The following is a 9,480-nucleotide window of genomic DNA, read 5'->3' as shown; positions in this document are numbered from 1 at the left end:
GGATGAGAATCTTTCACCATGGAGTCAGGAGGAGGTGGAGGAGGAGGAGGAGGAGGAGATGATGGGAATGATACAGCTGGTCTGTTTTGTAGAAACCTGCGAGGAGAAAGATGGAAAACAGAGAAGAAGCAGCGGACCATATGTTCATCCTGAGTCTCTAATGCTCCTCCTGGAGCTCATACAGACAAACACTGCTCCCAAAGTTAACACCAATTCTTGGTGTGTTTATTTCTTTAAATTGCGAAATTTAACAAAGTAAAGGATGTCTTGCTTAAACTAACCCAATTTGTGAAGAGTATTATCCAGCTTTAATTATAGTCAACATCATAAAAGCTAAATACTGCTGGATATTAAACCAGTCTTGTGTGTTTGTGTGTGTGTTCAGCGTAATGTTGGTTTTTAGCCATCTTAAATGCTTATACTTTGAAATGAAGCATCACAATGTCAGCATGGGATTTGAGGCAACTTATTAAAAGAATCTGAATTTATGTTTGTTTAACCAGGTGCGCTGTATGTCTCTAAGCGTGTATGGATAAGTGCTTTTAGGTTTAATAAAATATATGTTATATTTGAGCCTGAAAGTCTCCAACTGTGCTCCATTTGTCAGTAGTGCTTTAGATCATACGTTGCAGAACAATCATTTCTAATTTATAAGTTGGAACAAAAACACGGGAGTATTTGTAGCTGGTCCAAATGACTAAAACAGAACCTGCTGTCCTCATACAGGCCTCACGGAGAGTTGGGCTTTTGGCAGACCTGACGTACATGTATACGGTCATGTAGGCGGGATCTAATTAGATTTAATTCGATCTTTTCCTACTGGATTCAGACTAATAACTAAAGCAGATATGGCACATGAGGAAAACAAGTCATCTGAGCCAGATTGTCAAGGACCAAGCAGAAAGGCGAAGGAAAAAGGTGTAAAAAGGAATTTGCCTTTTTTTTAAAAATTATTATTATTTCAAATAACAGACAACTAAGTCCATACAATTTACAAAAATGGAAAATAAACTACAAAATCAGGGCCAACCCTTAAAGAGATCACCTAAACAATAAGAAACCCTACATTTTCAACATAACATCCACAAATGACACACAGGGTATATATATATATGTGTGTGTGTGTGTATATATATATATATATGTCTACACAGGTGGACTAGTCCATACAGGCACACAGGGGAAACCTAATCAAACATATACAACATTAACTACCCAAATAAACCAACAACATACAAACATAAACAACCTATCAAAATAAGTACACACACAAACCAGCAGGATTAACTTTAAACAAATAAAAGCAAAGTCAAACAAACATTTTCAACCCATTTTAAATCTACCCCCCCTCCTCTTCAATTATGCTTTGGCCTCCTCCACTTCCTGTGGGCTGGGCTTAATAGGCCACTTCCTGCAGGCTTTGGGCCCTTTGCCAGAGGAGCCTGACACAAACAAATGGTAGGTGTTACTGCAAATTAAAGACAAACAGAACAATTCAAGAAGAGGAAAGAATTTACTCAGAGAGTAAAGATACTTTGTGTAATGTTTTTTACTGAACTGAAATGTAAAAAAAATATATAATAACACTGAGCTGATGTTGTAACCCTCACACAGATGTAGCCAACAAACAGAACTGGACAAATAGGATGTGAAGTTTTTATCAGCTTTGTTTGGTGGAGTTCAGGACTCGTGAGGATTAGTTTCCATCCATGATAGTTCCAGTCTAACTTTTACCATTATCTAAAACCTCTCACAATTATCTTTACAACCACTTTGGGTCTTTCAACAAGCTGTTAACACAACAGTGACTTATCACCTTGCAGTATGAAACTTTGCTTACTATTAGCAAGCAACAGCCTATTTCCACTTCATACAAACATGATGCAGTTATTGGTAGAATTCAAATTTCTCTCATTGTCACTATGTTCACCAGCTCGTTTTTAACTGTCTGTTGGTATTTTGGTGCTGTATAAGAAGAGCATGGTAGCTTCATCAAGGTGTTCTTGTGGAACCGGCTTCAGCTGGATAGGAAGGTGAGCGAGAGCAGTTTGAGATAATCAAAACCATAGACTGTACGTAAAGATGGTTGACATGACAGCTCCCCAAATGTGAAGACAAATCATGTAGCTCGCCCCCTGCTGGCTGGGCACAGTTTAGCTCATATACCTTGCCTCCTCAGTGTTAGTGGATGGGACATGGACCAAGCTAACAAGTCAAAGTACATTTTAAATAGATTGTTTTTTCCAACATGGTTTCTGTCATTTTAAGTAATTCTTATTAAGCCGATATTTGTTCAGTGCTTATTTCTTCAGTAAGTTTGGTTTGAATTGATTATTTGATGCTGTAAAAATAGGTTGAAATGTTCTGATTGACAGCTAAGAGTGACTCTCTTATTGGTTCCGCACATTTATCAGTGGGACCTCGATAACACGGCTCCCCGCCATGATCACTAGTGCAAAGACTTTGGCTCCAAATGACACCAAAATTGCAATACGGCAGCAACTGTATCCAAGGTATTTAACCTAATTCTTGAGCAATAGCAGGAACTGGAGATGTAGTCCATCTTTATTTGGATTGTGTGCTTGCCAGAGGTGCTGGTGGGTGGGGAGGGGGGACTGAATGGCTGAGGAAGCTCAAAAACACATGCCAGGGATTCTAAATCTCTATGTCAGGCTTGGTTTTGAAGTGTTGATGTGTATATTTTTGGCAGCTCTTCTGTGTCATCTAATTTACTTGGTGATATGTTGGCTTTTATCTCTCACTGCAGGCTCAGACAGCCAGTTGGATGTGTTTCCGCTGTGTGAGACTCTTCACCGGTACAACTGAGCTATTACCTGAGCCATCCTGGACTAATTTGTACTTAGGTAGGTGCATGAAAAAGAAAGGATCAATGTTAGAATGTGGATGAGAGCTCGTGCCGACTGCTTGTACAAATGAATCGGCTTTATTCTTTTGCCTAATCCAACACAGAGCTGATGTTGGAATATCACAGCAGGCGTAAGATTTAATTACACTTCTCCGAAACAGTTTAAATGTGATATTGTTAACTATCCATTTGTGCATGCGATCCAGATGTTACACTGTAATTAGGATTTGTCTTTGTCATTTAACAACATTTATTTTGTTTCTGTATAAATTGATTATTCAGTTTTTAATCTCAATGGTCCTGCAGATATTTTATATGAGACTTATTAAACATGGATGAAAATAGAGAGCTCAGTGACATAAGACTTTCCATCTTCAATCGGTCTTATTTCGTGGTTGTCCCTTGTGGACAGGAAAGCTGTTTAAAAGGAAATCTTTCTCTGAGATGTTTTGTTTCCCTCTCTGTTGATTTCTCTTTATCTGACATAATATGCAAATATGCATTTTTTTTAGCTCATTATCTCTCAGGTTGGGGAAACATGGGAATAAATCTCTGTCCACATATCCAGTCCTCTTTGGATTAACTCTCAGCAGTTTTATTTTTAGTCTGTGTATCCAGAGCTGGTTGTGGAGCTGCTTCAGCCCTGGTGATGTTGGGAACACTAACTGCAGGTAAAACTAAGCTCTGTGACCAATGACAAGGGTATTAGTAACAGCTGATATTCTAATAACACATCATTTTTGTCAAAACCCTTTTTAATGCTGGACTTTTCTTTTTGTTCTTTTAACCACTAATAAGGTACCTACAGTATTAACATATCCAGCAGATACAAAGCAACAAAAGCGTTTATAATAATATCTCCTATCTTTTAGCTCTATTTAGGTCCCAAACAACTCATGAAAGATATATCTGATGCCTCAGCACTTAAATGCTTCCCTCTGTTCCCCTGTAACTAATTTTTATCTATCTGCTTGTTGGATGGGTTTAGTGAGACTGATCCAAAACAAAAGAAATTAGCAAAAAGATGCTGAAATGCTCATTAGACCTGTGGGGAACTGCACAGTCAGATGAGGATTTATAGAAAGGAGCACCTTTCTAATTGCACATAGTCATTTGGGTTATTATTTATTCAACATTGATCAGTGCAACTTTAATAAATGTAAAGTATATTTTTTTAACTTATGGAGTTCACATGTTTTTCCTTCACTTCCCTTTTCTTCTCATCTTTCTCTAATCTATGTTTGTTCTTTTTTCTTTTGAGATTCATTTAACTTGTGTGTGTGTGTGAGAGAGAGAGAGAGAGAGGAGACGAATACAGGTTCAATACACTTTTGAAAGCATTTTATAGTCTAAAGGAAGGAAATGTCATTGATTCAGTCTAAATAAAATGATTGTCTTTCACTCACATGTTTTTTTGTCATATATGCAGTAATAAATTAAGTACATTATTGAAGTGAGATAAAAGTGAATTTGTGCACATCAAATGTCGTCCAAACTTGAACCTGATTAGACTTTACAGAATCCTTGTATCTGGTTGAGTCATTCTCCCTCATCCAGCGGCACAGAGCTGGACTGAATATGATAATCGTGCAGTTACCATGGCTCATTTTGCCGCCACTCAACTGTAGATTTATTTACATTTATTTTGAATTTCATCAGGGAAGTGACCGTTTCCTAGCTGCACGGTGGTCAGCCTGTCACATTTGCCCCAAGAGGAAGGTGCAGTATGTCCAGACCACCCCCTGCCTGTAACATGGACTTGTTCTTGGCTGACCTGGAGGAAATGGTGCAGACGGCAAACAGTGGGGTGTTCTGTTTGTGCTCTGTTACACGGGAGACAGTGCAGAAGGGAGTTGAGGTTAGCTTGGTTCTCCGAGAGACTATTTTTTTGCATTTTGTAAGGCACAGAAAATGTCTGATACTTACATACATACATATTTGAAACTTTAGATCTGGCACCGTTTAAGACCCCTTTAGTGACATTCTTTCAAAAGAGCGACTTGCACCAAATCTATTGCCTTTTTGTGCAGACTTTGACTCCTTTTCCCTGAAGGAGAGATACTAATATTTCTCAGTAAATGTGCAGTAATATTTCTCATGTGGCTCCTGCACTGACTGTGTTCAGCGAGTGAATCAGCAGCCAGAGTGAAGACACAGCTGCAAATGTGCCAAAATTACCATATATTGATCTCTATTGTTTGTGAGGAAAAATACTCCCCCTTAGAATATTATTAGAACTATTCTTTTTAGTATTGGATAGCTATTATATGTAAATATGTTACTTAACATCTTGTAGAGCAGGCTTTAGCTACTTGCCATTAAAAAAAATCAACATCTTCAAAGTTTTCCATTTTATCGGTTCAAAAATCCACCGTGTGGCTCCTGTAGTATTTGCTGCTTACTAGCAAAAGTGACCTGTGTTAAAATGAAATTGTATTAGTGTAAAATGCAGCTTTGCATGTGTTAGATGGAATTTGTTTCCTTTGGGCTGAACCAGTCTAGCGCTTTCTCTCAAGCCTTTAAGCTAAGCTAATCATTTGCTGGCTCTAGCTGCAAATTTAGTCCATGGACATTAGACCAGCATTCTTCTTATGTAATTCTTGGCAATAAAGCAAATAATCATATTTCTCAAAATGTCAAATATACCTTTCAGACCATGTAAAAGCATATCAGCCCAAAATCTGTAACACATGTGTCAGTATAATCTCTAAAAAGCCTGAAGACATTACTCATACTCTGTTTAACTGTTTCAAGTTTACATCTGAAACACATCTTGTGTGATAACTCAGATTTACTTTATTTATGAGGTTTGAAGTTCTCACACCCAGGGCTCAAACATGGATTTACAGACCACGTGGCCTGATTCCAGACCACTTCCACAGGCCAATACATGTGTGATGAATGTGATGGTCTTCATCTGTTATCTGTGGAGAAGGTGGAGAGCAGTTCCCGTCCTCAGTCAGATGTGCGGTGTGTGTGTGCGTGCACCATGCCATGTTGCTTAGAAACCCCTCATCTAGCTCAGACCCTGGTCACCGGCTGAATTTTTTTTTTTAATCTCCGCAGCAGTCATCGCTTTGTCAGCATGTGACACTAGCCCAGTTCTCACCGTGCAGCTGGGTCTCACCGCCACATCGGGTTCACCGCTGACAGCATGTGATTCTCGCTGCACGGGAAGGTCGGAGCTGTGAAAGAGAGTTTTACAGCGGCAAACGCACCAGTGGCAGATTTTTCACTCCAGGCCCTGTGTCACTAAAGAAAGAAGAATGAAACTGTGAAGCATGTGAACATTTATATCTCTCTATCACACACACATAAACGCTCTGCACCCGTTAGCTCGGTGATCGACAACCCAACAACACCGCGAAATCACTACACCCGCTGAATGTCCCTCATAATTTTACACATCGAAGTTTTAACCTACGGCTGACTGGAGTGATTTTCACACCGAGAGAGGAACCACAAAACACCCAAATGAATATGTTTCATACCAGACAGCCTCCTATCCTCTGCCTGTATATCATCAGCCTGTCAGTGCGTACCTCTCCTCCCTGCGCTCTCACTGTAAACTCTGCCTTCTTCAGCGGAAGGCCTGACACACACTGCAGGCTTCAGGGTCGGCCTCAAAACCCTGCTGGGTTCTTAATGACCTCCCCTGTTATCACTTCACCGCTACTCCTCACACCTGCACTGAAGAATAATATTTACCCTGTCTGTCATCGTGTGTGTGTGTGTGTGTGTGTGTGTGTGTGTGTGTGTGTGTGTGTGTGTGTGTGTGTGTGTGTGTGTGTGTGTGTGTGTGTGTGTGTGTGTGTGTGTGGAACGGACACGGCCTGTCTGTGTGAGAAACTGAGTTTTCTCAGGGAAAGTGGAGCTGAATACCAGTGCAGGTCCAGAGCCTCCCTGGTCACTCATAATGTTTCAATTAGGCGTTACTTATATGCACGAGGATTCGAGTGTGTGTTCGCTGGGCTCTGTTTTGTGCATTTCTGAAGAGGTGAGGATGTGGGATGATCACTTCTTGGTTGTGTCTGGGCGGCGTGCCTCCCTCACTGCTGTGATAATCATGCCATGCACTCGTGAAACAAGACGCGTTTGCCTGCGTTCGGTGCAGTTAAGTCATTTTCCTCAGAGATTTTAAACATGAGCAGGGAAGGAGAGACATTCAGGGGGTGGGGGGGGGGGGGGCTGAGAGAATGGAGAGGGGCCAATGTTTTCCTTGTCTGTTTTTCGAAGTTTGAGGAGGCTGGGGAATCGTTTGTAATGAGAAAGACAACAACCGGAGGATGATTCTTTTTAGTTTTCACCCGTGAGAAGATCAGCACAGCAGGTTTTTGGATGTAGATGTATTTCCATGCATTTGATCCCTCATTTTATTTCCTGAAACTCAATGTTCTCATTTTCTCACTCAGCTTCTCATTCTGTTTGGGATTTTGAAGTAAAATGCGAAATCAAAGACGGTTGAAGTGACTCACTGGTAGATTTACAGCAGAGCAGTGGTTGAATGAATCAGATGGATGAATCAACTAAATTAAAGGCATAGTGCAGCGCTTCTGGAAATGTGCTCACATGTTTCCTTTCTGAGAGCTACATCCCATGATCCACCATGCTCCTATCTGTCTGTTCTATCTGTTTAGTATGGAGCTAGATCCTGGCAGCAGCCAGTTAGCGTAGCTTAGCATAAAGACTGGACACATGGAAGAACTAAAATGTTACAAGAGCAAAGAAATATTTTCTTTGAAATTAAAGGAAATGTTGAAAAACATCCTCGCTCACAATGTTGGTGAACAAAAGATTTCTTGGATCCACCCTGTCATCCGGATATGCACCAAAATGTTTTGACTCCTTCCCTGACCCATACCACATTTCGTGATAATCCATCCAGCAGTTTTTGCATAATCCTGCAGACAAAAACAAAACCTCCTTGTCTGGGGTATGTCTCTTCAGACAGGGCCTGTCTCCTCCTGTTTCCAGTCTTTATGCTAAGCTAAACTAATTGTTGTAAATGTCAAACTGTTCCTGTATTAGAAGTAATTGGAAATACAGAGTTCTGTTTTTCATCAGTTTCCAGTGTTTTCTATTTTAATTCTAACACACATTGTTGTGCAGTTTTGTTTTGCTACAAGCCACTGAAGATAAACTCACATACCCCACCACTCCGTAATATAAACACAGTGTATCCACATACAAAGCACTTTCAAATATAACATGTTTCATTTTGTACATCTTTAAATGTTAAAACTGCATGCTTTTCAAATTGACATCTTCATCGGAGCGTCCACCCTGAGACATTTTTAATATGTATATTTTCTTTGCAACATCCTGGACACGCCTATTCACTCACATTTACTTACATTTTACTGGACGGGGGGGGGGGGGGGGATCTTTACGGTTAAAACAATCTAAGCTTCCTCCTTCATGTTGCAATTTGCAGGCACTTAAAAGGAAGTGACTCACAAGGATTACAAGAAAGTACTATTTTGTCATTTGGCTTTGCAGAACTTTGCTGACATTGTCACTTTTGAAACACTTGTTGGAGAGGGGGCGTCGAGGCAAACACTTCACAGTCCACTAGAGCATAATGAATTAGAAGAGTGTTAACAATGCCAGTTCTTGGGTTTCTTGTATAATGCTGATTTCGTGCTCTTTGTTTGGAAACTGGAGGAAATGAGAGAGACCCATACACAATATTATTATCCAGATCTTTTTTAACTTAACACAGAAAAATAAGTGTTCACCAATATATATATATATATATATATATATATATATATATATATATATATATAAAATAGTTAGTATTTTATCCTTTTTGGAAAAATATGTAAAAGGCTGTAATAACTTTTGAGTTAGTGTGATAAATGCTGTGCGTGAAACTGGGCAAGACAAATGCAGAGCAGGAGCCACCACTGAGCTGCTCTCCTAATTTGTTGTTTATAAGGGTCTGTAGTTCCCTGTTCTGTACAATAAATCTCAATTTACTAATAAATGCATCTCCTCTCATTGTCCTCAGCAACGTCTTCATCCTCCCAGAGGAGAACAAATGTGCAGCCGGGGCCTCCATGGCAACCGAGCCACTCTGCAGATTTAGCAGCCGATAATGTTCATCTGCCGCCATCTAGAGGAAAGATGCCAAGGCTTGATTTGGTGTAATGTGTGGTTTGTACAATAGGGGTCACTATAAGGTAATTTTTTACATTTCCACAAGTTTTGTTTATTCAGCCTCAGCAGGGCTCTTTTTTATTACTGTGGGAACCGAGCTGCTCTCTGTAAAATGTCCAGTAGATGTCAGTGAATGACTTGGTGTGTAGAGTGAGCCTTTAAAGCATGATGATCAGGAAAATTCATAATAATACAATAATAATAATAGTAATGATAAGAATGACAAACTTTACATAAAACCTTAAAAACACAGTTACGAGGTGCCTTGAAAGTAAAGGGAAAAATTCTTGGAGAAAGTAAAAAAAAAAAAAACAACAATAAGACACCAAAGCAATTTGAATATCACACAGCAATAGAGCAGAGAAACAGAAATAAAAATGTTAGGATGAGAAAAGAGTTGAAAAAAGATAAAATAATTATATATAAAAAATATTTGATAATTAGGAATCAGG

At 39.5% G+C, this 9,480-nt stretch overlaps 1 long non-coding RNA gene across 3 annotated transcripts; it reads left to right on the top strand.

Annotated features, from left to right (window-relative positions):
• Positions 1-1,370: 1,370 nt before the first annotated feature.
• LOC109631696 (uncharacterized) lies at positions 1,371-9,414 on the top strand. 3 transcript variants are annotated; one of them, XR_011239504.1, is made up of 5 exons: positions 1,371-1,458; positions 2,768-2,864; positions 3,472-3,537; positions 4,526-4,724; positions 8,880-9,414. It is a non-coding gene; the product is annotated as an uncharacterized lncRNA (long non-coding RNA). The 3 variants fall into 3 exon arrangements; XR_011239505.1 differs by lacking the exon at positions 4,526-4,724; XR_002202857.2 differs by lacking the exon at positions 8,880-9,414 and having other exon boundaries at positions 4,526-5,208.
• Positions 9,415-9,480: the final 66 nt, after the last annotated feature.

This window comes from Paralichthys olivaceus, chromosome 20 (assembly GCF_024713975.1).
Source record: "Paralichthys olivaceus isolate ysfri-2021 chromosome 20, ASM2471397v2, whole genome shotgun sequence".
Classification (NCBI taxonomy): domain Eukaryota; kingdom Metazoa; phylum Chordata; class Actinopteri; order Pleuronectiformes; family Paralichthyidae; genus Paralichthys; species Paralichthys olivaceus.
Note: the sequence above shows the minus strand (reverse complement) of the source record. Positions and strands in the feature narration are given on the sequence as shown.